Here is a 23,531-nt window from a genome sequence, read left to right as displayed (position 1 = left end):
GCCGATTCCATCTCTGAAGGCTTGCCTGAAGAGCCATGTTTTGAGTTCTTTTTTAAATGTTTTGGTGTTTTTTTTGTGAGGTTAGGTACTCTGGTAGTGAATTCAAGAGTTTAGGTCCTGCTATGGAGATGGCTCTGTTTCTAACGGTGGATAGTTTGGTGGTTGCGATTGATGGTATGTCTAGTTGCAATTTGCTAGTGTTTCTTGTATTGCGTAGGGATATGTATTTCTGTATGATGTTGTTTAGGGAAGTGCTTTCATTGTTGTATATTATACTGTGTAAGATGGTTAGGGTTTTGTATTCTATTCTTTTTTCTACAGGTATCCAGTGTAGACTGTTTAGCACAGGGGTGATATGGTCAGATTTTCTGTGACCAATGAGGATTCTGGCTGAGGCGTTCTGTAGTAATTGGAGTGGTCATATGGTCGTTTTGGGCAGTCCTGTCAGAAGTGAGTTGCAATAGTCAAAGCTGGTGAAAATAAGTGATTGTAGAACGGCTCTGAAATCGTGGTGGTCCAGTAGTGGTTTTAGTTGTTTGAGGATTTGTAGTTTGTGGAAGCCTTCTTTGATTTTCATTGTGATGTGCTTTTTATTTATGTATTTATTTTATTTATTTAAAGTCTTTTATATACTGAAGAATAGCAGTCTGCCTTCTCTCCGGTTTACAGTATAACAACTTGATACAGGTAAAGAACTTGATACAGACAACGAACAATAAAACGGGTATCATTTTAACTAGACATAACTAGACATAACATAATTTTTGTAGTTGAGTTCTCGGTCAATCCATATTCCGAGATCTTTCACGTTGTCCTTTAGTTTTGATGCATGTGTTGTCGATTTGTATTGAGTGGTTCATATTTAATCCTGAGTTTTTTCTCTCTAGCAGTATACACTCAGTCTTGTCCATATTTAGACATAGCTTCATGTGGTTTAGCATGTTTCTTATGGTTTCAAGGTAAGAGGCAGAGAGTTTCATTATATCTTCGATGGTGGTAGTTACTGGTATGATTAATTGGATGTCATCGGCGGACATGTAGTATGTGACGCCGAGGCTTGAGAGGAGTTGGCAGAGGGGTAGTAGGTATATATTAGAGTGTGGCAGAAAGTGCAGACCCTTGGGCTACTTCTGTTTCAAGAGGAAAGGCTTCTGAGGAGTGGTTGTTGATGGTTACTTTGAAATATCTGTTTTTGAGGAAGGATGTAAACCAATCGAGAGTTTTGCCGGAGAGACCTATGTTGGCTAGTCTGGAGATGAAGCTTTTGTGATCCATCGTGTCAAATGCAGCGGAGAGGTCTAGTAATATGAGGATGTATCTTAGATTGTTGTCAAAACCTCTTATTATGGTGTTTGATAGGTTGAGTAGTAGGGTTTCAGTGCTGTGATTTTTCCTGAAACCATGTTGGGCAGGGTGTAAGATGTTGTTGGTTTCGAGATGTTCATTGAGTTGCTTCAAAGCCACTTTCTCCGTCATTTTAGCGAGGAGATGTAGGTTTGAGATTGGGCGGCAGCAGTTCAAATCATCTGGATTGAGGTTCTTTTTTTTTATTATTGGCTTGATCATTGCAATTTTTAATTTTTCTGGTAGCTCACCTTCTTCGAGAGATTTATTTATGATTGCCGTGATGGTTGGAGCAATGGTTTGTGCTATTTTCTTTAGATCGCTTGTTGGGATTGTGTCTAGTTCATGATGGGCTGGGTTGAGTTTTCTTAAAAGTTTCTCTGTTTCGGTAGTCGATATGGGATCGAAATTAGACCAGGTTATGTTTTTGAAGATTATCTGGTCATCTAGGATAGTGGATTTATTGATGTTTTCCCATTATTTTGCTAATTTTGTTTTTGAAAAACAGAGCAAGATCTTGGCTTAAATTTTTGTTTTGTGATGTGGGATTGTTGTTTTCTGATATGAGGTTGTTTAATATGTTGTATAGGGATTTGGAGTTGTTAGTGGAGTTTTTGATTTTTTTACTATAGTAGTCTCGTTTGGTATTGTTAATCATTTTTTTATATGTAGCGAGTTGTGTGTGGTACCTTTCCAGTGTCAGGGAGCATTTATTTTTTTTGCCCTACTTTTTCTTTTTTCCTTAGGGTGGATTTTGTGTCTCTTAGTTAAGTGTCGAACCAGGGGTTGTTTTTATCTCTTTTGTTCTTTATCTGTTTTGTTCTTTCTGGGTTTATGTTGTTTGCAGCATCTGCTGTGAGTTGGTACCATGATTGTATGGCATTGTTTATGTTGGAGAGATCCAGATTTTTTAGTTGTTTTCCGAGTTCTTGTTGGAGGATGTCAGGTTGGAAGGGTGGTTGATATTTGAAGGAGAATGATTCGTTTGTTTTAGTCGTGTTGTTGATGATTGCTTGTGTCTTGCAGTGCAGGAGGTAGTGATCAGACCATGGGACTGGAGTATATGATATTGATGTGTCTGAGAAGAGGTGGTTTGTGAATATCAGATCCAGGGTGTGACCCGCTTTGTGTGTTGGGTTGTTCACTTGTTGGTTGAGGTTTAGAGTGGATAGCACGTCGAGCATGGTTTGGCAGTTTTGAGATCGGGGGTTGGAGTCCATGTGGAGGTTGAAATCTCCAAGTATAATTGTGGGTTTATTCATACTGATGTTTGTTATGAAGAATTCTAAGAGGGGGGATATTTCATTGTCCAAAAGTTTGGGGGGGCAGTATACTAAGCAAATTTGCAGATTTTCTGAGTCAAAGATGGTTACTTCATATTGTTGTGGGATCTGTTTCATTATGAAATGTTTTTTTATGATTAATAGTAATCCACCTCCTCTGCGGGATTTCCAGGGAATTGAGAATAGGTCATATACATTGTTATTTAGTTGGTTTGTTATTACATGGTCGGTATTTTTAAACCAGGTTTCGGTTACAGCGATGAAGTCAGAGTTTTTTTTCCTGTATAATGTCTGATATGAGCATGAATTTTTTGGTTAGGGCCTGGGTGTTTGAGATAGATCATGTTTTATATAGATTTCTTGAGGGGGATATTGATCAGGTATCGGTGTCTTTCCAGAGGGCTCTTATTGGTAGTTGAGGCCATCTTTGTATGAAATGGAGTTGTGTGTGGTTTTCTTTCAGATCTCAGATTTGGGGGATTCATTTGTGTTATGTAATGGTTGTGGTGGTGTTACGTCTGGTGAGTTGTAGGGGTTGTTGATGTAGATCTGTTTTTGGATGGTATTGTTTCATGGTGTGTTTGGTCAAAATCGATTCTTAGTGTTTTGGTTACAGGTGTTGCATTTCGTTTGATTGTTTGTGGGGCCAGTTCGCAGGTAAGTTACTTTTGTAGTTCTTTCTCCTTTTGATTGTCATAGTGGGTTTAGGGTTAGTATGTCCTTCAGTGGTTTGTTAGTAATGATTGGTAGTATGGCTGACTTGATGAATTTAGTTAGTCAAGTTTTGGTCAGCTTGGGATTTCTTGTTGTTTTTTAGTAGGACGCGCTAAGGGGCACGCCAAGGGTCATGCCCCTTTGATGCGCTTCTTAGGCGCATGGCGCGAGAGGCGCGCTCGCCTCACTTTTAAAGTGGTCGGGTCCCTCATCACCACCTAGTGTGTGTTGATGGGCGGGTTTCCAGTCTGCAGGTCCTTCCTCCTGCAGGCCAGGGGGCTGGTTTCCTGGCACGACCTAGTGTGGATGTAGGTCAGGTTGGGTCGCCCTGTGAGGGTGGGTCTGCCGTGGATGTGGGGTCGGAGTCTGCTGGTCTCGCGATCACATCTGGCGGGGGAGATGGCCGCAGTTTCGCCTACCGGGGAGGTGGCCGGATCTTTGCCACGACGGCGTGCTTTCCTCACTTTTAAAGTGGTCAGGTCCCTCGTTGCCGCCTAGCGTGCGTTGGTGGGCGGGTTTCCAGTCTCCAGGTCCTTCCTCCTGCAGGCCAGGAGGCTGGTTTCCTGGCGCGGCCTAGCGTGGAGGTAGGTCGGGTCGTGCCGTGTGGGTGGGCCCAACGTGGAGGTGCGGTCGGGGCCTGCTGGTCTCGCGGTTGCGTCTGGCGGGGGAGCTGGCCGCAGTTTCACCTACCGGGGAGGTGGCCAGATCTTTGCCGCGATGGCGTGCTCGCCTCACTTTTAAAGTGGTCGGGTCCCTTGTCGCCACCTAGTGTGCGTTGGTGGGCAGGTTTCCAGTCTGCAGGTCCTTCCTCCTGCAGGAATGTAAAACTACAACATTAACTAGGACTTGTGTAAGCACAGTTAAAAAGCTAGGTCTTTAAATCAGCTTTAAATTTTTTTAAGTCTGTTTGCAGTCTAAGTTCTACTGGCAAGGTGTTCCAGTGTTTAGGAACTGCGATAGATACTGCTCTCTCTCTAACCTCCGTCAGATGTGCAGACTTGACATTGGGAATTGTCAGTAAGCCCTTGTTTGTTGATCTCAACTTCTTTTGGGGTACATGTAGACGGATGGCACTGTTTAGCCATTCGGTTTGTTCACCATGGATTATTTTGTGAAGAATACATGCTGTTTTATATTGGGAGCAGTATACAATTGGTAACCAATGAAGAGAGATCAATGTTGGTGTAATGTGGTCATATTTTTTTACTACCGGTCAGGATTCTGGCTGCTGCATTTTGCAGATCTTGTAATGGTAGGGTTGTGGCTGCTGGGCATCCTAAAAGTAAGGCATTGCAGTAATCTACATTGGATAAAGATCAGTGAATGCAGGACAGTTCTGAAATCGTTTTTATCAAGCAATGGTTTTAGTCTTCGTAAAATGATAAGTTTGATACCCTTCTATTTGCTTAGTGGATATATGTTTTTTGAAACTAAGATCTGTTTCTAATATAATGCCAAGATCTCAGACGAGAGAAGACGTCTTAATGTTTATATTGTTTTCAAAGTTAAGAGAGGAAGTTCCATCATTTTTCAATTTCCATTCTAATAAGGGTATTTCTGTTTTTTCCATATTAAGAACTAACTTTATGTGTGACAAAATAGTTTTAGTGCCTTGAGGTACTTAGCAATGATATTAAGTATCTTTTCTATTGTGTCATCAATTGGCACCAAAAACTGAATATCATCAGCATAGATATAGACATTTAATCCTAGTCCTTCCAGGTAAATAACAAACTGGTAGTAGATATACATTAAACAATGTGGCTGAAAGGGCCGATCCCTCGGGACCCCTGTTTCTAGTGGAATTTTTTCAGACGTAGTATTTTTAATTTTCACTTGAAAGGAACGTTCTTGGAGGAAGGATAAAAACCAGTTTAAAACAGTGTCTTTAATCCCTATTTCATTTAGTCTTGCACATAGTGATGTCTAAAAGCACTAAGAAGTAACTTTGACTGCTTTCAAAACCTCTTAGTACTATGTCTACTAATTGAATGAGTAATGTTTCTGTGTTAAAATGCTTCCTGAAACCTAATTGATTGGGAAAAAGGTTATTGTTTGTTTCGAGATAATTGGATATTTGTTTTTGAATTACTTTTTCTGTTAATTTTGCAATCAATGGTAAATTAGATATCGGTCTATAGTTTTTAAGTAACGTTTGATCAAAGTTAGATTTTTTTAGTATGGGTTTAATGGTCGCACATTTGAGTTCAGTAGGTATTTGTCCTTCAGCTAAGGAGAGGTTAACTATTGCAAATTAGAGATGTGAATCGTGTGCCCGATCGTCTTAACGATCAGGTTCGGATGGTGGGAGGGAAAAATCGGATCGTTAGAGATTGTGAATTGGAATCGTTCCGATTCCAATTCACATTGTTAAATTTTTAGTGAGGCCTGAGCAGATAAACAAAACCCCACCGACCCCCCCCCCCAAAAAATGTTAAATTACCTGGTGGTCCAGTGGGGGGGGGGGGGTCCCCGGCGCGATCTCCTGCTCTCGGGCCATCGGCGCCATTTTGGCTACCACTGATAAAAAGGCGCCGATGGCCCGAAAAAAAAAACCCACCCCGACCCTTTTCAAATTACCCCTTTGCTTCTCCCATCCTCCCGACCCCCCCCCAAAACCTTTTAGATGTACCTGGTGGTCTAGCGGGGGGTCCAGGAGCCATCCCTTCAATCATGCCGGTGCCGGTGCTGGAGGTTTCAAAATGGTGCCGATCGCCTTTGCCCTTAACTTGTCACAGATGGGTTTCAGAATGTATTAAAAAGTGGTCTGACCATGGTACTTGAGTAGGTTTGCTTGTTACAGTATTGCATGTGTTTGAGTTAATGAATATCAGGTCAAGTGTGTGACCAGCTTTATGAGTGGGAAAGGTAGTTGTGAGTTCAAAGCCAAGAGTTGATAAGGTCTCCACGAGTATGGAACTTGAACTGGATAATGGTATTACATCCATGTGTAGGTTAAAATCTCCCAGAATAATGGATAACTTATTGGGGTCTACAATTGATACAAACAACTCTATTATGGGGGAAATATTGTGTTCGAGCAGTCCTGGAGGGCAGTATAACAGATAGATTTGTAATGTTTTGGACTCAAAAAGGGTGACTTCATATAGTGGAATAATAGTTGCTGGTGATATTGTGATTTTAAACTTTTTTTTATGAATAACATTATCCCTCCACCCTTTCACTGTAGTCATGGTATTGAGAATACGTCATATTTACTATTTTCATTGCATATGAACCTTTTGGCTATTTGTTCTTATATGTATTATGCTCTTTACCCCCATTGTAACTCTCCCACCATGTATATGTATAGTTCTAGGTTCTTGTTCACACTATATTATAGAGATGTGCTTCGTTTTTTTCTACCGGGTCGTTTTTTGACTCGGATACTTCGTGGTAAAGTTCGGGTTTTCTCATTTAGTTTTTTTGAAAAACGAAACGAGGAAACCCGAAACCGGGCCAAAAAACAAAGCGGGAAACAAAGCTAAAAAAAAACCCACCCCAAGCATTTAAAAGCATTTTCGTACATACATACAAACTCCCCCCCCCCCATCCCGATCCCTCCCCAAGACTTACAAACATCCCTGGTGGTCCAGCGGGGTCCCGGGTCCATTTGATCCTCCGTGCCCATGTGCGCCATTGCCAGGCTTGCTCAAAATGGTGCCGAATAGTCTCTGAACTACCATGTCACAGGGGCTACCGGCGCCATTGGTCAGCCCCTGTCACATGGCCATCGGTGCCATCTTGTGCTCCTATCATGTGACAGGAGCTGACCAATGGTGCCAAAAGCCTCTGTGACATAGTATGGGCAAAGGCTATCGGCGCCATTTTGATTACTGGCAGCCGACAACAAAATCGCTCCCGGACCCCTGCTGGACCCCCAGGGATTATTGGCAAGCCTTGGGGCCCTTTTAAAATCCGCCCCTATTTCCTTAGTGTGGGTGGTATATGGTAAAACACAAGTAAGTGGAGGTGAACAGTTTTTTTTCTTTACTGTTATTATTTAAAAGAGATTCTCTGTCAGAATAATGTGCATGCATATAAACCTTTTTAATGACATTCAAAGGATAACCTTGTTTTAAAAGACTTAAACTCAGAACCTTTTATTTTTAAATTCTGACAAATCTGAACATATTCTTCTCAACCTAAAGAATTGACTAACAGGTAATCCATTTTTTAAGGATTTTGGATGATGTTTGTGGTATTGCAATAAATTATTGTGGTCACTCGATTTTTTGAACAAGGTAGTATTAATGTGTCCATCCCTTACACTGAGAGAAATGTCCAAAAAAGACATATTTGCTTGCTCGGCAGTCATAGTGAACAATACATTTTTACCCTGACCATTGATCCAGGATTCAGAAAAATCAGACTTCCAAATAAAAAAAAAAAATGTTGTCAATGAATCTCATCCAAAATACAATATGTTGAAACTGCAAAGATGGATAAACATATTTAGATTCAAATAGGCTGACAAATAAAATGGCTAGATTGGGTGCAGTGCTGAACCCATAGCCAATCCAAAATTTGAAGAAAAAATTCACCATTAAACATAAAGTAGTTGGAAAATAATATGATAGTACCAAGTTCCACTAAAAATTTGGTAAGTATATGAATAGGTAACATTCTTTTTCTAAGAATTCAAATTGTTTTAATCAAACCAAATTGGATTGGCTATCAGCATGCTTGGTATTTCTATTATGATTGGCTGGTGGAGAGTCTTCCATTTTGAATAAATTTGCTACATTTCCATTGCAGGAACAAGGATCCTTATCGTGATGGTGGCGAGTTCCCATGAGGCAGAGTTACTCGTAGTGTTCTCGAAATGCTGACAGCATCATTTGACATTTGATATTTTGAAAAAAACATTTGACATTGATACACAGTTTCCAATGATAGGGTTTCCTGCAGCATTCCAGGATGTTGTGGTGCAATTGCTGGAGGAGCTGTGTTTAAACTGTGTTTATCACTATTTTTTCGGCCTGGTGGACTAACTAGGAAATCACAACACTTTGTGCAGATGGTAAAGTAATGGAATAAAGTGATTATTTTCTGATCTCGTTGCATTTTCTAGCAGCTCAGCCCTATTTGTGAGAGAAACATTGAAGTCCATATTTAAAAGCAGAAGTTAACCAGCTATATGAATATTTGGACAGTTATCCAGCTAAATTCTAGCCAGCTGATAAGTAAGGGGCGTTCCTGAGTATAACTGGGAGGAGTTGAGTTAGTTGGCTAAGTTAGCCTCCTAACTCTGATCTTCAGAGTTAGCTGGACATTAACTGGCTGTCTGGTCAGACAAAAGACATGTCCTAAAATTACCTGGCTAAAGTTAAGATAACCGGCTATATTCAGCAGTGCAGCTGCACTATTTAATCTACCTCGAAAGTTAGCCAGGTAAGTTTATGCAGCTAACTTTGCTATCCAAATTGTGTCTGAATATGGACCTCATTGTCTGTCTTCAATCAGAGCAGCATTGGTTGTTTATAACTAAGAAATCTGTTCTTCACAAAATTACTAATGTAACTCTTGATCACAAAAAAATCAAATAAATTGCTGAATGTGTTCAACATACGTGCGGCTCTTCCTGCTTTTATTAGAAAGAAAATGCATGAAGCAGAGGTAACCCACAATCCAAAAATATCTCATAATCTTTTGTAATTTTAATGTATGAAAGAAAGTCTGAGTACCCGAAGGAAGACTCCTACTGAGATTAATTCAGTCCAGACAGCTTCATGGTTGTTAATTATGCTGTAACTTGGTCTCCCAACAGGTGGGAAAGGTTAGGAGGAAAGAGTAGAGAATGGTACTGATTGTGTTAAGTCTAAAATACCAGTTATTTCATAACCAAAGAGGAAAGAAAATCAAACTTCTTGAATGATGCTATCCTGCTGCTGCAAGTCAGTTTTAATTTTTCTACAAAATTCAGGTTGCTCAAAATGGAAGAGCTTAAATGAAGAAAAATGTTCATAAATCTTGAAGGTGTTGAAAAGTGGCAGGACTTTAATGTACCATGCTTCCATTTAAATGCCTGCCAGGGAAATAGGTCTGTTTATGGGGTGGAGTAGGTTAATGGCTGATACTTGTGTAGGAGGCGACTTGTATCCTTGGTTGTAGTACAGTTAGAGGGAATTCTTCAAGATGAACATTGACATACTGTGTGTACAGTGCTTGCATGCTGTTTCTTGAGATGTGTGAACAATTTGCTCAAGTCAGGAAAATTTCAGCCTGTTTTGACAAAATGTTTTTTAAATTTCTCTAGATCTGGAGAGAAAATTTCAAAAGATTAAAAAAATTGTAAAAACAACAACAACAAAAAAAAGCTTTTGGATTTCTTCAGAATGGCTCAAACCAATTTGAAGAATCTTTACAAATTTTTCTGCTTCATTATATTGTTTAAGAAACTTACTGAGAGATGCATCAAGCTGCTGTAGTGCTCTAACGAGTGTTAAATGGGGTATATCGTGCGGTATACACTGTATATTGCAGAAAAGAGCACTGTTGCAAGGATGTGACACAACATATGTGATAATTTGAATGACCCTGCTCAGGTTCCCTCCCCTATTACAATGATATACTTTTCATTCAATTTGCATGCCTGAATGATGCAAATGAATGCAAAGAAGGTCATTACTAGGCAATTTGGTGCAAATATTTTATCACAGCAGCATGAGAAGTGGTCAGCTGCAATAAAATAATACCAGCTCCAGGGGAATCAGTAAATGTTATACAGGATAGGGATGTGAATCGTTTTTTGACGATTTAAAATATCGTCCGATATATTTTAAATCGTCAAAAATCGTTAGGGCCACGATACAATACCAATTCCCCCGATTTATCGTTAAAAAATCGTAAATCGGGGGAAGGGGGAGGGCAGGAAAACCGGCACACTAAAACCCACTAAAACCCACCCCGACCCTTTAAATTAAATCCCCCACCCTCCCGAACCCCCCCCAAATGCTTTAAATTACCTGGGGATCCAGCTGTGGTCCAGAACGGTGGCGGTCCGGAACGGCCCCCTCAATTGAATCCTTTTGTCTTCAGCCGGCGCCATTTTGCAAAATGGCCACCGCAAAATGGCGGCGGCCATAGACAAAAACGATTCGACGCAGGAGGTCGTTCCGGACCCCCACTGGACTTTTGGCAAGTCTTGTGGGGGTCAGGAGGCCCCCCCAAGCTGGCCAAAAGTTTCTGGGAGTCCAGCGGGGTTCAGGAAGCGATTTCTTGCCGCGAATCATTTTCCGTACGGAAAATGGCGCCGGCAGGAGACCGACTGCAGGAGGTCGTTCAGCGGGGGTTCCGGACCGCCGCTGAACGACCTCCTGCAGTCGATCTCCTGCCGGCGCCATTTTCCGTACGGAAAACGATTCGCGGCAAGAAATCGCTTCCTGAACCCCGCTGGACTCCCAGAAACTTTTGGCCAGCTTGGGGGGGCCTCCTGACCCCCACAAGACTTGCCAAAAGTCCAGCGGGGGTCCGGAACGACCTCCTGCGTCAAATCGTTTTTGTCTATGGCCGCCGCCATTTTGCGGCAGCCATTTTGCAAAATGGCGCCGGCTGAAGACAAAAGGATTCACTTGAGGGGGCCGTTCCGGACCGCCGCCGTTCTGGACCACAGCTGGATCCCCAGGTAATTTAAAGCATTTGGGGGGGGGGGGGGTTCGGGAGGGTGGGGGATTTAATTTAAAGGGTCGGGGGTGGGTTTTAGGGGGTTGGCTCACGATTTTAACGATTTTTCATGATATTTTTAAAACCCAAACAGCAACAATACGATTCCCTCCCCCTCCCAGCCGAAATCGATCGTTAAGACGATCGAGGACACGATTCACATCTCTAATACAGGAAGGAACCCCTGTACCCTAACACAGATCCTGAGGCTCCCGTGTTACATTTAAAGAGCCATGCAAACCCTACAAAAAGCCGCGGTAAAAACAGAAAGTTGAGTGGGGTCAGGGCTGATCCCCAGTTCAACCTGGGGCTACCACTCGAGGCTGCCCCAACAGCCCAATTAAAAAAAAAACCAAACAAACATGGCACATCATGGGCCAGATTTTCAAAGGGTTACGCACGTAAATCCTCAGGATTTACGCGCGTAACTGCTCCTGCGCGTGCCGAGCCTATTTTGCATAGGCCCAGCGACGCGCGCAAACCCCGGGACGCGAGTATGTCCAGGGGCTTTGTGAAAGGGGTGGGGCAGGACCGAGGCCTCCGGCACAGCGGCCGTGCCGGGAGATCGCGCACTGGCACTTGGCCGGCGCATGCAACCTACACCTGCCCAGAGGCAGGTGCAACTTATTAAACAAAGGTTGGGGGGTTTTAGATAAGGCTGGGGGCGGCTAAGCTAGGCGAAGGGAGGGGAAGGTGGGCAGGCAGAAGGAAAGTTCCCTCCGAGGCTGCTCCGATTTCGGAGTGGACTCGGAGGGAAAGGGGAAAGCCATCGGGGCTCCCCTAGGGCTCGGAGCGCACAAGGTGCACAAGTGTGCACGCCCTCGTGCGCGCCGACCCCAGATTTTATAACTTGCGCGCGGCTGTGTGCACATGTTAGAAAATCGGGCATACATTTGTACGCACAAATGTACCCCGAGCGCGTAAGTTTTAAAATCCGGCCCCATGTGTGATATCAATTCATGAAACTTATTCATTGCTGAAAACCAGTGTTAACGGAAGGAAAAGACCTCAGAATCCAGCATATATGGTTTAGAATATGCTTCAGATGTTATAATCACTGGTCTAAAAAACCTTCCAATTCCATCCAATTTTATTAATCACTTCACAAAAAAATTATTAGTTTTAGCTTTTCTTAGTCATTTCTAACTAAAAATCACAGTGAACCTAGAAGATGTGGTAGGCCTGATTGACAAACTGAAGAGTAGTAAATCACCTGGACCGGATGGTATACACCCCAGAGTTCTGAAGGAACTAAAAAATGAAATTTCAGACCTATTAGTAAAAATTTGTAACTTATCATTAAAATCATCCATTGTACCTGAAGACTGGAGGATAGCAAATGTAACCCCAATATTTAAAAAGGGCTCCAGGGGCAATCCGGGAAACTACAGACCGGTTAGCCTGACTTCAGTGCCAGGAAAAATAGTGGAAAGTGTTCTAAACATCAAAATCACAGAACATATAGAAAGACATGGTTTAATGGAACAAAGTCAGCATGGCTTTACCCAGGGCAAGTCTTGCCTCACAAATCTGCTTCACTTTTTTGAAGGAGTTAATAAACATGTGGATAAAGGTGAACCGGTAGATATAGTATACTTGGATTTTCAGAAGGCGTTTGACAAAGTTCCTCATGAGAGGCTTTAGGAAAAGTAAAAAGTCATGGGATAGGTGGCGATGTCCTTTCGTGGATTGCAAACTGGCTAAAAGACAGGAAACAGAGAGTAGGATTAAATGGGCAATTTTCTCAGTGGAAGGGAGAGGACAGTGTAGTGCCTCAGGGATCTGTATTGGGACCCTTACTGTTCAATATATTTATAAATGATCTGGAAAGAAATACGACGAGTGAGATAATCAAATTTGCAGATGACACAAAATTGTTCAGAGTAGTTAAATCACAAGCAGATTGTGATAAATTGCAGGAAGACCTTGTGAGACTGGAAAATTGGGCATCCAAATGGCAGATGAAATTTAATGTGGATAAGTGCAAGGTGATGCATATAGGGAAAAATAACCCATGCTATAATTACACGATGTTGGGTTCCATATTAGGTGCTACAACCCAAGAAAGAGATCTAGGTGTCATAGTGGATAACACATTAAAATCGTCGGTTCAGTGTGCTGCGGCAGTCAAAAAAGCAAACAGAATGTTGGGAATTATTAGAAAAGGAATGATGAATAAAACGGAAAATGTCATAATGCCTCTGTATCGCTCCATGGTGAGACCGCACCTTGAATACTGTGTACAATTCTGGTCGCCGCATCTCAAAAAAGAAATAATTGCGATGGAGAAGGTACAGAGAAGGGCTACCAAAATGATAAGGGGAATGGAACAACTCCCCTATGAGGAAAGACTAAAGAGGTTAGGACTTTTCAGCTTGGAGAAGAGACGACTGAGGGGGGATATGATAGAGGTGTTTAAAATCATGAGAGGTCTAGAACGGGTAGATGTGAATCGGTTATTTACTCTTTCGGATAGTAGAAGGACTAGGGGACACTCCATGAAGTTAGCATGGGGCACATTTAAAACTAATCGGAGAAAGTTCTTTTTTACTCAACGCACAATTAAACTCTGGAATTTGTTGCCAGAGAATGTGGTTCGTGCAGTTAGTATAGCTGTGTTTAAAAAAGGATTGGATAAGTTCTTGGAGGAGAAGTCCATTACCTGCTATTAAATTCACTTAGAGAATAGCCACTGCCATTAGCAATGGTTACATGGAATAGACTTAGTTTTTGGGTACTTGCCAGGTTCTTATGGCCTGGATTGGCCACTGTTGGAAACAGGATGCTGGGCTTGATGGACCCTTGGTCTGACCCAGTATGGCATTTTCTTATGTTCTTATGTTCTTAAGTGCACTAAAGGCCCGAGGTGTTACGCGTGTGGCCAGGCCTTGCGCATGCCATGTACATATTAGAACGGGCTCGGCCACACGCATAACCCCCATTACGTGCTGAAGTGCTGGGTTCTGTAAAAGGGGTGGGCCGGGGGGGGAGGGGGGACATGGTCTGGGCGAAGAGCAGCGGGGTGGGGGCTGGCCGGGACAGAGCCATTAGTCACTGTCCTGGGGAAGCGTGCGATGGCAACCAGCCAGAGTACGGAGTTTACTTCTGCTCCTGAGAAGCAGCAAGTATAAAAATAAAAAAAAATGGGGAAGGTTAGTTTAGGGGTCGGGGAGGAGAGGAGAAGAGGGAGGAAGGATAGGGTTAGGGTTAGGAAAGTTCCCTCCCAGTTTGCTCATTAATTGGAGCGGACTGGGAGGAACTGGGCAAAGGCCTGATCGCATTGCCGTGTCTAGTTTAGAATATTTCCCTGCATACGCGAGTTGTGGGCCGCCCACACATACACTTGTGGATGTTAAAATCTGGCATGCATTTGTGTGCAGAATTCTAATTTTATAACATGCATGCATGACGCACACATGTTATAAAATGATCACGTCATGTGCCCACGCCAGGAACCACACACATATGGATGCACGTGCGTTCCTTTTAAAATCTACCTTTTAAGGTAGCATCCGAGAAGAAGATCCAGAATTTAAGCACCTATGGTAGCTCACTGTGTAAATTGCAAGCATGATTTCTTCATTTTGAAACATTTGGCCATGGGTCGTATTCTTAAACAGGTTCAAGGCTGAGATCAGGACAAGTTATTTTTATAGTTGGACATATAATAAAAACATAAGACCATAAGATATACCCTACTGGGTCAGACCAAGGGTCCATCAAGCCCAGAATCCTGTTTCCAACAGTGGCCAATCCAAGTCAGAAGTACCTGGCAAGTACCCAAACATTAAATAAATCTCAAGCTACTATTACTTATTAATTAATAGCAGTTTATGGATTTTTCCTCTAGGAACTTATCCAAACCTTTTATAAACCCAATTACACTAACTGCTGTAACCACATCCTCTGGCAATGAATTCCAGAGCTTAACTATGTGCTGAGTGAAAGAAATTTCTATGATTTGTTTTAAATAAGCTACCTGTTAACTTCATGGAGTGCCCCCAAGTCCTGCTATTATTAACATCCTTAGCTTTTCCTGATAAGGAAGCTGTTCCATGCCAATTATTTATTTATTTATTTAGAATTTTTATATACCGACATTCTCTATACACATATCAAATCAGGTCGGTTTCCATTAGAGATGTGAATCGTGTCCTCGATCGTCTTAACGATCGATTTCGGCTGGGAGGGGGAGGGAATCGTATTGTTGCCGTTTGGGGGGGTAAAATATCGTGAAAAATCATTAAATCGTGAGCCGGCACACTAAAACCCCCTAAAACCCACCCCCGACCCTTTAAATTAAATCTCCCACCCTCCCGAACCCCCCCCAAATGACTTAAATAACCTGGGTGTCCAGCGGCGGTCCGGAACGGCAGCAGTCCGGAACGGGCTCCTGCTATTGAATCTTGTTGTCTTCAGCCGGCGCCATTTTCCAAAATGGCGCCGAAAAATGGCGGCGGCCATAGAACAACATGATTCCACGGCAGGAGGTCCTTCCGGACCCCCGCTGGACTTTTGGCAAGTCTTGTGGGGGTCAGGAGGCCTCCCCCAAGCTGGCCAAAAGTTCCTGGAGGTCCAGCGGGGGTCAGGGAGCGATTTCCCGCCACGAATCGTTTTCCGTACGGAAAATGGCGCCGGCAGGAGATCGACTGCAGGAGGTCGTTCAGCGAGGGTTCCGGCGCCTCGCTGAACGACCTCCTGCAGTCGATCTCCTGCCGGCGCCATTTTCCGTACGGAAAACGATTCGCGGCGGGAAATCGCTCCCTGACCCCCGCTGGACCTCCAGGAACTTTTGGCCAGCTTGGGGGGGGCCTCCTGACCCCCACAAGACTTGCCAAAAGTCCAGCGGGGGTCCGGAAGGACCTCCTGCCGTGGAATCGTGTTGTTCTATGGCCGCCGCCATTTTTCGGCGCCATTTTGGAAAATGGCGCCGGCTGAAGACAACAAGATTCAATAGCAGGAGCCCGTTCCGGACCGCTGCCGTTCCGGACCGCCGCTGGACACCCAGGTTATTTAAGTCATTTGGGGGGGGTTCGGGAGGGTGGGAGATTTAATTTAAAGGGTCGGGGGTGGGTTTTAGGGGGTTTTAATGTGCCGGCTCACGATTCTAACGATTTATAACGATAAATCGTTAGAATCTCTATTGTATTGTGTTCCATAACGGTTTAAGACGATATTAAAATTATCGGACGATAATTTTAATCGTCGAAAAACGATTCACATCCCTAGTTTCCATAGAACAAGACAGTCGCTGTTAAGGCGTTACATAGAACAGAGTTTTTAGAACATGAGAACGTAAATATTAAACAGAGTTTCTGAACCTAAGAACGTGACTATTAAATAGATATCAATAACATGTCAAACAGTGTTCAAAAGCCGTAAAAAAATATATACAATAAATAGTGAAATAATTGAGTGTATCAGTTAACATTGTACAAAGATGAGTAGTAAGATCTGAGCATTACGAGAGATGATGAGCTAGAGCATCTACAGTGGTGACTTTCATAACCTGTGGATTGTCTTTATAAGGCGTAATCAGGCGCAGTGGGGTTTGGGGGAGTTCAAGAGATTTGTATTGTTCTATATTGCCTTTTGACCAGTGTCTGAGTGTTCCTTCGATTCTGGGAAGGCTTGCCGGAAGAGCCATGTTTTTAATTGTTTCTTAAAGGTTTGATGGCATGTTTCTAGGCGAAGTTCCGGGGGTAATGAGTTCCAGAGGGTGGGCCCTGCTGTAGAGAGTGCTCGTTTTCTTAATAGGGATTTGGCCGGAGGAGCATATAATGATCCTTTGTAATTGTATCTGATGGGTCTTTGTGATGTGTGAGGGCGGAGTTGCGTGTTTAGATGAAGGTGGGCGATGCCCATAATGTCCTTGTGAATCATCATTAATGTCTTGAAGGTGATCCTGGATTTTATAGGAAGCCAGTGAAGGCCATGTAGAATTGGTGTGATGTGTGCTCTTTTATTTGAGTTGGTGAGTAACCTCGCCGCAGCATTCTGCACCATTTGTAACGGTTTTGTGGAAATGGCAGGGAGACCTAGTAGAAGGGAGTTGCAGTAGTCTAATTTTGACAGAATTATGGACTGCATAACTAATCGGAAGTCGCTGAAATGAAGGAGCGGTTTCAGATTTTTGAGCACTTGAAGTTTGAAAAAACATTCTTTAGTGGTGTTGTGGACGAAGGATTTAAGGTTAAATTGATTGTAGAGTCGCACCCCTAAGTCCCTGACAGATGGGGAGTGGTTAATGTATGTTTTTGCGAATTGTGTTGCATTTTGGGAGTTGGTGAGAATATGGTTTTCATCCGGTGAGATGATGAGGATTTCAGTTTTGTTATGATTGAGTATGAGGTTCAAGCTGGATAGCAGAGTATTGATAGATTGTAAGCAGTTGTTCCAATGTGCCCAAGTTTTTTGCAGGGATTCTGTGATGGGAAGAAGTATCTGAATGTCGTCAGCGAAGATATAATGCTTTAGATTAAGGCTGGCGAGTAGGTGGCAGAGTGGTAGCAGATAAATGTTAAAAAGTGTTGGGGAAAGAGATGATCCTTGCAGGACTCCTCGGTTTGATTTGATGGGAATTGATTCTTCATTATTGATCTTGACTTTATAGAATCTATTCTCCAAGAACGATTGGAACCAGCTGTGAGCTGGTTGCCCTTCTCTGCACTTTCTCTGCACCTTCTTTGCACTTTCTCTAGAGCAACTCCATCTTTTTTTAGATACGGCGACTAGAATTGCACACAGTTTTCAAGATGCGGTCTCACCATGGAGCAATACAGAGGCATTATGGCATCCATCATTTTATTTGCCATTCTCTTCTTAATAATTCCTAACATTCTGTTTGCTTTTTTGATCACCACAGCACACTGAGCCAACAATTTCAATGTATTATCCACTATGACTCCTACATCTCTTTCCTGGGCGGTAACTCTTAAGTTAGAACCTAACATTGTGTAACTACAGCAAGGATGCCTAAATTTGGTGCACCACAGCAGATTAGAATGGACATAATTTAAATGCAAATAAAATAACTTTGACCATTCAAATGATTTTGTTTTTAAAGACATATGTTTTAGAAGGTCACCACCAGCATTTGTAAATTTTGTTAGAAAGAGATATAGTTCGGTCATTTGATAGATAAATGAATTATTGAATCAATAATTAGTTCAATTGGAATTTAATGAGCAATATAGTACTTTTTTTCAATTGAAGTTTGCGGTATGCATGAGTGAGAAATTTCGGATGCTATATTTAGCGCGCATGTGTCAGCATTTTTTAGTTAAAGTCATTTCCAATAGAGAGCAGAGAGCTTCAGTTTCTATAAAATTTGCTGAACTTTGTAAGTACAACACTCGCATTTTTTATAAAGCTGAATAATGTTTTTTCTAAGTAATAACTTGATTTTTATTTCCAGATTTTGCCACAAAATACACTGTTCTGAAGTAGCTGTTTGCAAAGCGCTGGCCATCGTTGGCAGTATGGCTGTTCAGTTCCCATTGTAAAATAAGTTTTTTTTAAGAAAAACATAAACCTGTCAATTTTTTTGTGAAGTGATTAATGAAATTGGATGGTATTGGAAGGTTTTTAGACCAGTGATTATAATATCCGAAGCCTATTCTAAACCACATATGCTGGATTCTGAGGTCTTTTCCTTCCGTTAACACCACCTTTTCAGCAATGAGTGAGTTTCATGAACTGATTAAAAAAAAAAGCTATTTGATGGAAGTATATTGCTTGATTGTGTGAGATACATATACTTCCATTTGCTCTGAACTGATTGAATTTTCTATTACATCATGTGTGGTGACATCCCCCCAACTTCTAATCCTGTGTTCATAAAAATCCAGTCCCCACCCCAACCCCAATAGTGAATTGACTTCATTGGGTGTATAGTGGCCTCTCCTCCCTCCCAAATGTATACAAAAATCTTTGGGGATCAGTGGTACATCCCTCCATCTCTACCACAAAGATATCAAATAAAATCATTGGGGATCAGTGGTACTCCCCACTCCCATCACCTTTCCCTCACCCTCAAACCTTAAAAATGTGAAGACGCTCCCTGATAGGACCTGAGGTGCCCCCCAGCCCTGGGCCCAGTCGATATTTCTCAAAATGGCTCTGACCCGACCTTGTCCCTATCATGTGATGGGGCAGGGTCTAGGGATCACAGCATGTGGCAAGTCCAATCCCTGGGCCTTGCCCCAGTCACATGACAAGGGCAAGGTCAGGTCGCTACCATTTTGAAAATGATGCTGATTGGGCACAGGCTAGGGTGTGTCCAGGGTTCCATTGTGGGAGCTTCTTCACATTTTTAAGGTTTGGGAGGTGTGGGGGTGCAGAGTCCCACTGAACCCCAGTGAATTTAATATCTTTGGGGGTGAGGAGGAGGAGAAGAGGGAAGGGGATGTCCCACTGAATCCCAGTGATTTTTGTATACATTGGGGGGGGGGGGGGAGGGGGCTCTATACTCCCAATGAGGTTACTTCACTATTGCAGCAACATCCTCCCAGTGATAGTGGGACCCTTTCCATGAAAAACATTGTGGCGTGGTGACTGTAGGTATTTGCACATCTTTTCTCTCCTCAGCCTTGGCACATCAATTCTTCCAGTAGGTCAGATCCAAAGTGAAATAAACCTGATGATTATGACCCCCAGATCATATCTGCCTGTAATCAAGGGGATGTTTCATGCATAGAGATCGATGGAAGTTTTTTTTACCTCAAAAGTATAAAGTATGAGAAGCAGCTATGTTGTCTTTGGGAATTATTTATAGTGTGCAAATTTTTCTTTTTGTATATTCACAGAAGCATGTTAAAAAGATTTTGCCATTGCATGGAAAGTTTTGCCAAATGACAAAAGTTTTACAAAATGCAGCAATTTCTCATGAAATTGGTTGCAAAAGGAAGCATGTATTCTTCTCACATTAATACGCTTGCATAGTATTTCCTGGTGCAAAAGTGCTTTTCTGGGGCATGTATTTTATGGTACTTTTTATAATCACTTTTTTCAGTCAATATTGTTTGCAAATCAAATCTGTTCTTTTTTGCTTTGGGATGAATATTCACTTTTAAATGCAAAATATCATTGGCTGTATTGTTTTACTCCCTCTAAACTTCTGCTTGCATTTCAAACTCTGAGAATCAGCTCATACTATTTAGCTACTGCTATAGTACCTATTTTAGGGGCTTATATAACAAGACCATAGTAACATTTTACTTCTGATATAATAAGAAAAGTAGTTAAAATTCTGTGCTAAATCCAGAATTAAATTAAAAATGTGAACTAAAATAGAAAAAAATAATTACTTCCATTCTAACTTCAGTAGGGATGGTGGTTAATTTTAACTCAAACCTCTAAACATTGAATTACAAAATGATTAGAGGCTTTCTGGTCTAGGGAGCCTGAATCCAGGGTTCTTCTGCCCAGAAAACCCAAATCAGGGGCCCCCACACCCAGGAAGCCAGAGTTAGGAGCCTACAGTAGAGTCCAGGCCAGAACTTACAACCCTCCCAATCTAGCCTCTCTGCCCACTTTGGGTGTTTTAGGGAGTGGGAGCCAAATATTACCAACATTGCTGTCAGGAAAGATTTTTACAACAACATTGGTAGTGTATGCTACCAGCATCATTACTGTCACCATAATGCTAAATGTGACAGTAAGTGTGCAGTAAGAATCTATCCCCTCTTAGCTAGGTGTTAATGGTTTGGGGGCAGGATCTGGGTGGGGTGGGAGGATAGGTTCGGGGGCAGGAAGAGGCCTGGAGTCTGGCCTTTGAATTTAAGACTGGGGATACCTGAGGCCGCTATGGCCTGAAATGTGGTTCAATTATTTTTGGGATTAGGGTGGATCAAGCACTAGGTGCCATCATTTTTTTTAATTAATTTGTGTATGTGTGTGTGTTGGTGTCAGGGGAAATTGGAACTGATTGGCAGCTTTTTTTTTTTCTTTTTATTTAACTGGAGATATCTGAATATAGATGGTTACTTTAGGTCTAACGTTATCCTGGTAAATACACCCAGATAACTGAAGACTTGTTCTGCACCACTACCAGACATCCTGGTAGCATTGAATAAGTTTAAGCTATGCCCAGGTCACTTTTAGTTGGGTAGATTTTCTGGCTAAAACCTATCCAGTCAGCAGAGGTAATATATAAGATTCAGGGTTTGTCTGGCTAAGTTCTGAATACGGACCTCTCTGTCTTTTATTAAAAATTTTACAGATTTTGGTCCTGGCATCTCAATCCAAATTCACAGAAAGTTTTGCATTTTTTTTTTCTAAAAAATGTCAAACATTTGGAAATTCCCTGCTGAAATTTCACAATCTGAGGTTTGACTAGGCAAGGGAGGAGGTAGCTGGGAGCATTTTAAGCCAGTGAGTTCATTCAGATCATCGCATCTGTGAATTCCACTGCATGTCCTTTTAATCCCTGTTCAACAGTGGCACTTATAGCATTGCGTGATGACACTGATGATTTTGTTACCAGGATCATCTGTGAGAGACAGTTACCATCTCAGTTAAAATGTGTGTGTTGCGATCCCGGGTCGGCCCCGGGACCGCCACCTACCTCCCGCTGGCTCTCAGCCCTCCTCGAGCGGCGTTCGGGCCGTGCAGGCCCCGGGCACAGCGCTCCCACGCCGAGCGAGCAGCCGGCGTCCTCCCGCGGCTGGCCCCGCCCCCTAGCTGCGCGCGCGCGCGGCGGGCCTCAGCATTTAAAGGGGCCAGCGCGGGAGATGCAGGAAGCCGGATGGTGACGTCAGACGCTGCAGGGCTATTTAAGCCCTGCAGTCACTACGTTCCTGGCCTTGCAAGAGGTTCTCAGGGTACCTGTTGTCCGTTGCTGCATTCCTGGTTCCAGCTTCGCTCCGACCGGCTTGCCTGTTGACCTTTCTCTGTCTTGACCTGGCTTCATCCCCGACTCCGCTCCTGGATCCGTCCCTTGGCTTCGGTACGACTTCTGACCTCTGGCTTGACCTGGCTCCATCCCTGATTTCGCTTCCGGAATTGTCCCTTGGCTTCGGTACGACTTCTGACCTCTGGCTTGACCTGGCTCCGTCCCTGACTTTGCTTCCGGAATCGTCCTCTGGCTTCGGTACGACTTCTGATCTGTGGCTTGACCCGGCTCCACCTTCGACTCCGAATTATTGCCTCCTTGGACTCTGTCTCGGATCTTCACCATCCCACTGGCCCGAAGACTCTCCTAAGTCCCAGCGGCTGGGCCCCTATGGGCTCCTCCTGGGGGGGCTCCGGCTTCCAGGGCGAATCTCCAAAAGTCCCAGCGGCCGGGCTCCTATGAGCTCCTCTCGGGGGAGCGCCGGTCTCCAGGGTGAAGAGATCTCCATTCCAGGGCCCAACATTGTCCAGCCTCTGTACCATCTTCGAGTCCTTGGTCGCATAGGACTCTGCCCCGTTCCGGCATCCAAGCCTACCTCAGTCCTTCGAACCGCCTCCCGGTTGGGACCTGTAGCTGGGGTCCTCCGCAGCTTCCAGCTCTTGCCCGACCGGCCCAAGGGTCCACAAGTCCTAACAGTGTGTCTATTACTGAAGAAGCCGACACTAGATCCATCAGCGGTCATAAATTATCGCCTTATTTCATTGCTTCTATTTGTAGTGGAAATTGTGGAAACAGTTGTGCTTAGGCAACAGAATGAGTTTCTTGAAGATCTCACTGACATAGTGAGGGCAAAAGTAGCGCCGGCGCCATTTTGAATATTGGCAATACGGCCCACGTGCAAGAGGTTGCTCCCGGACCCCCGCTGGACTTTTGGCAAGTCTTGTGGGGGTCAGGAGGCCCCCCAAGCTGGCCAAAAGTCCCTGGGGGTCCAGCGGGGGTCCGGGAGCGATCTCCTGCACTCGTGATGTCGGGTGACAGGAACCAAAATGGCGCCGGCGCTACCTTTGCCTTGTCATATGGTAAGGGCAAAGGGCCACTAGCGCCATCTACCTTATAAATGGGCTCTGACCGACGGCCCGCAAATGCGCAGTAGAGAGCAGCTCTACCGCGCATGCGCGGGCGAGCACGTCGGTCAGAGCCGAGCGTGCCCGAAAAAAAAATGGCGCTGGGGCCGCAGGAACGGCGGTGGTGAGAAGCAGGAGTGGCGGCGGCGAGGAGCAGGAGTGGTGGCGGCGAGAAGCAGGAGTGGGGGGAGCAGTAACGGCAGCAGCGACGAAAAAAAATGGCGCTAGGGCCACAGGAGCGGCGGCGGTGAGAAGCAGGAGCGGCGGCGAGAAGCAGGAGTGGGAGGAGCAGTAGTGGCGCCAGCGACGACAAGCAGTAGCGGCGCCGCGTGCACGCGGGAGGGACCCCCCCCCCCCCCCGGAGATCTTCCGTCTGCCGGTTGTGGATGATCTGAAAGCGGAGGGGATTGAGAGAGGGGGAGTGAGTGAGGGGAGGAGAGAGGGAGGGAGGGGAGGAGAGAGGAAGGAAGGGGAGAGGGGGAGAGGGAGGAAGGGAGGGAGAGGGGGAGAGGGAGGGAGAGAGGGAGGAAGAGGGGAGGGAGAGAGGGAGGAAGAGGGAGGGAGAGA

At 43.9% G+C, this 23,531-nt stretch overlaps 1 long non-coding RNA gene across 1 annotated transcript; it reads right to left on the bottom strand.

Moving 5' to 3' along the window:
- Positions 1-18: 18 nt before the first annotated feature.
- Positions 19-21,682, bottom strand: LOC115094580. Its single transcript, XR_003857585.1, has 2 exons — positions 21,574-21,682; positions 19-4,152 (listed from the first exon to the last, which is right to left on the bottom strand). It is a non-coding gene; the product is annotated as an uncharacterized LOC115094580 (long non-coding RNA).
- Positions 21,683-23,531: the final 1,849 nt, after the last annotated feature.

The sequence above is a fragment of the Rhinatrema bivittatum genome, chromosome 6, assembly GCF_901001135.1.
Source record: "Rhinatrema bivittatum chromosome 6, aRhiBiv1.1, whole genome shotgun sequence".
NCBI classification, from domain to species: Eukaryota; Metazoa; Chordata; class Amphibia; order Gymnophiona; family Rhinatrematidae; genus Rhinatrema; species Rhinatrema bivittatum.
This window is presented reverse-complemented; position numbering and strand designations above follow the sequence as displayed.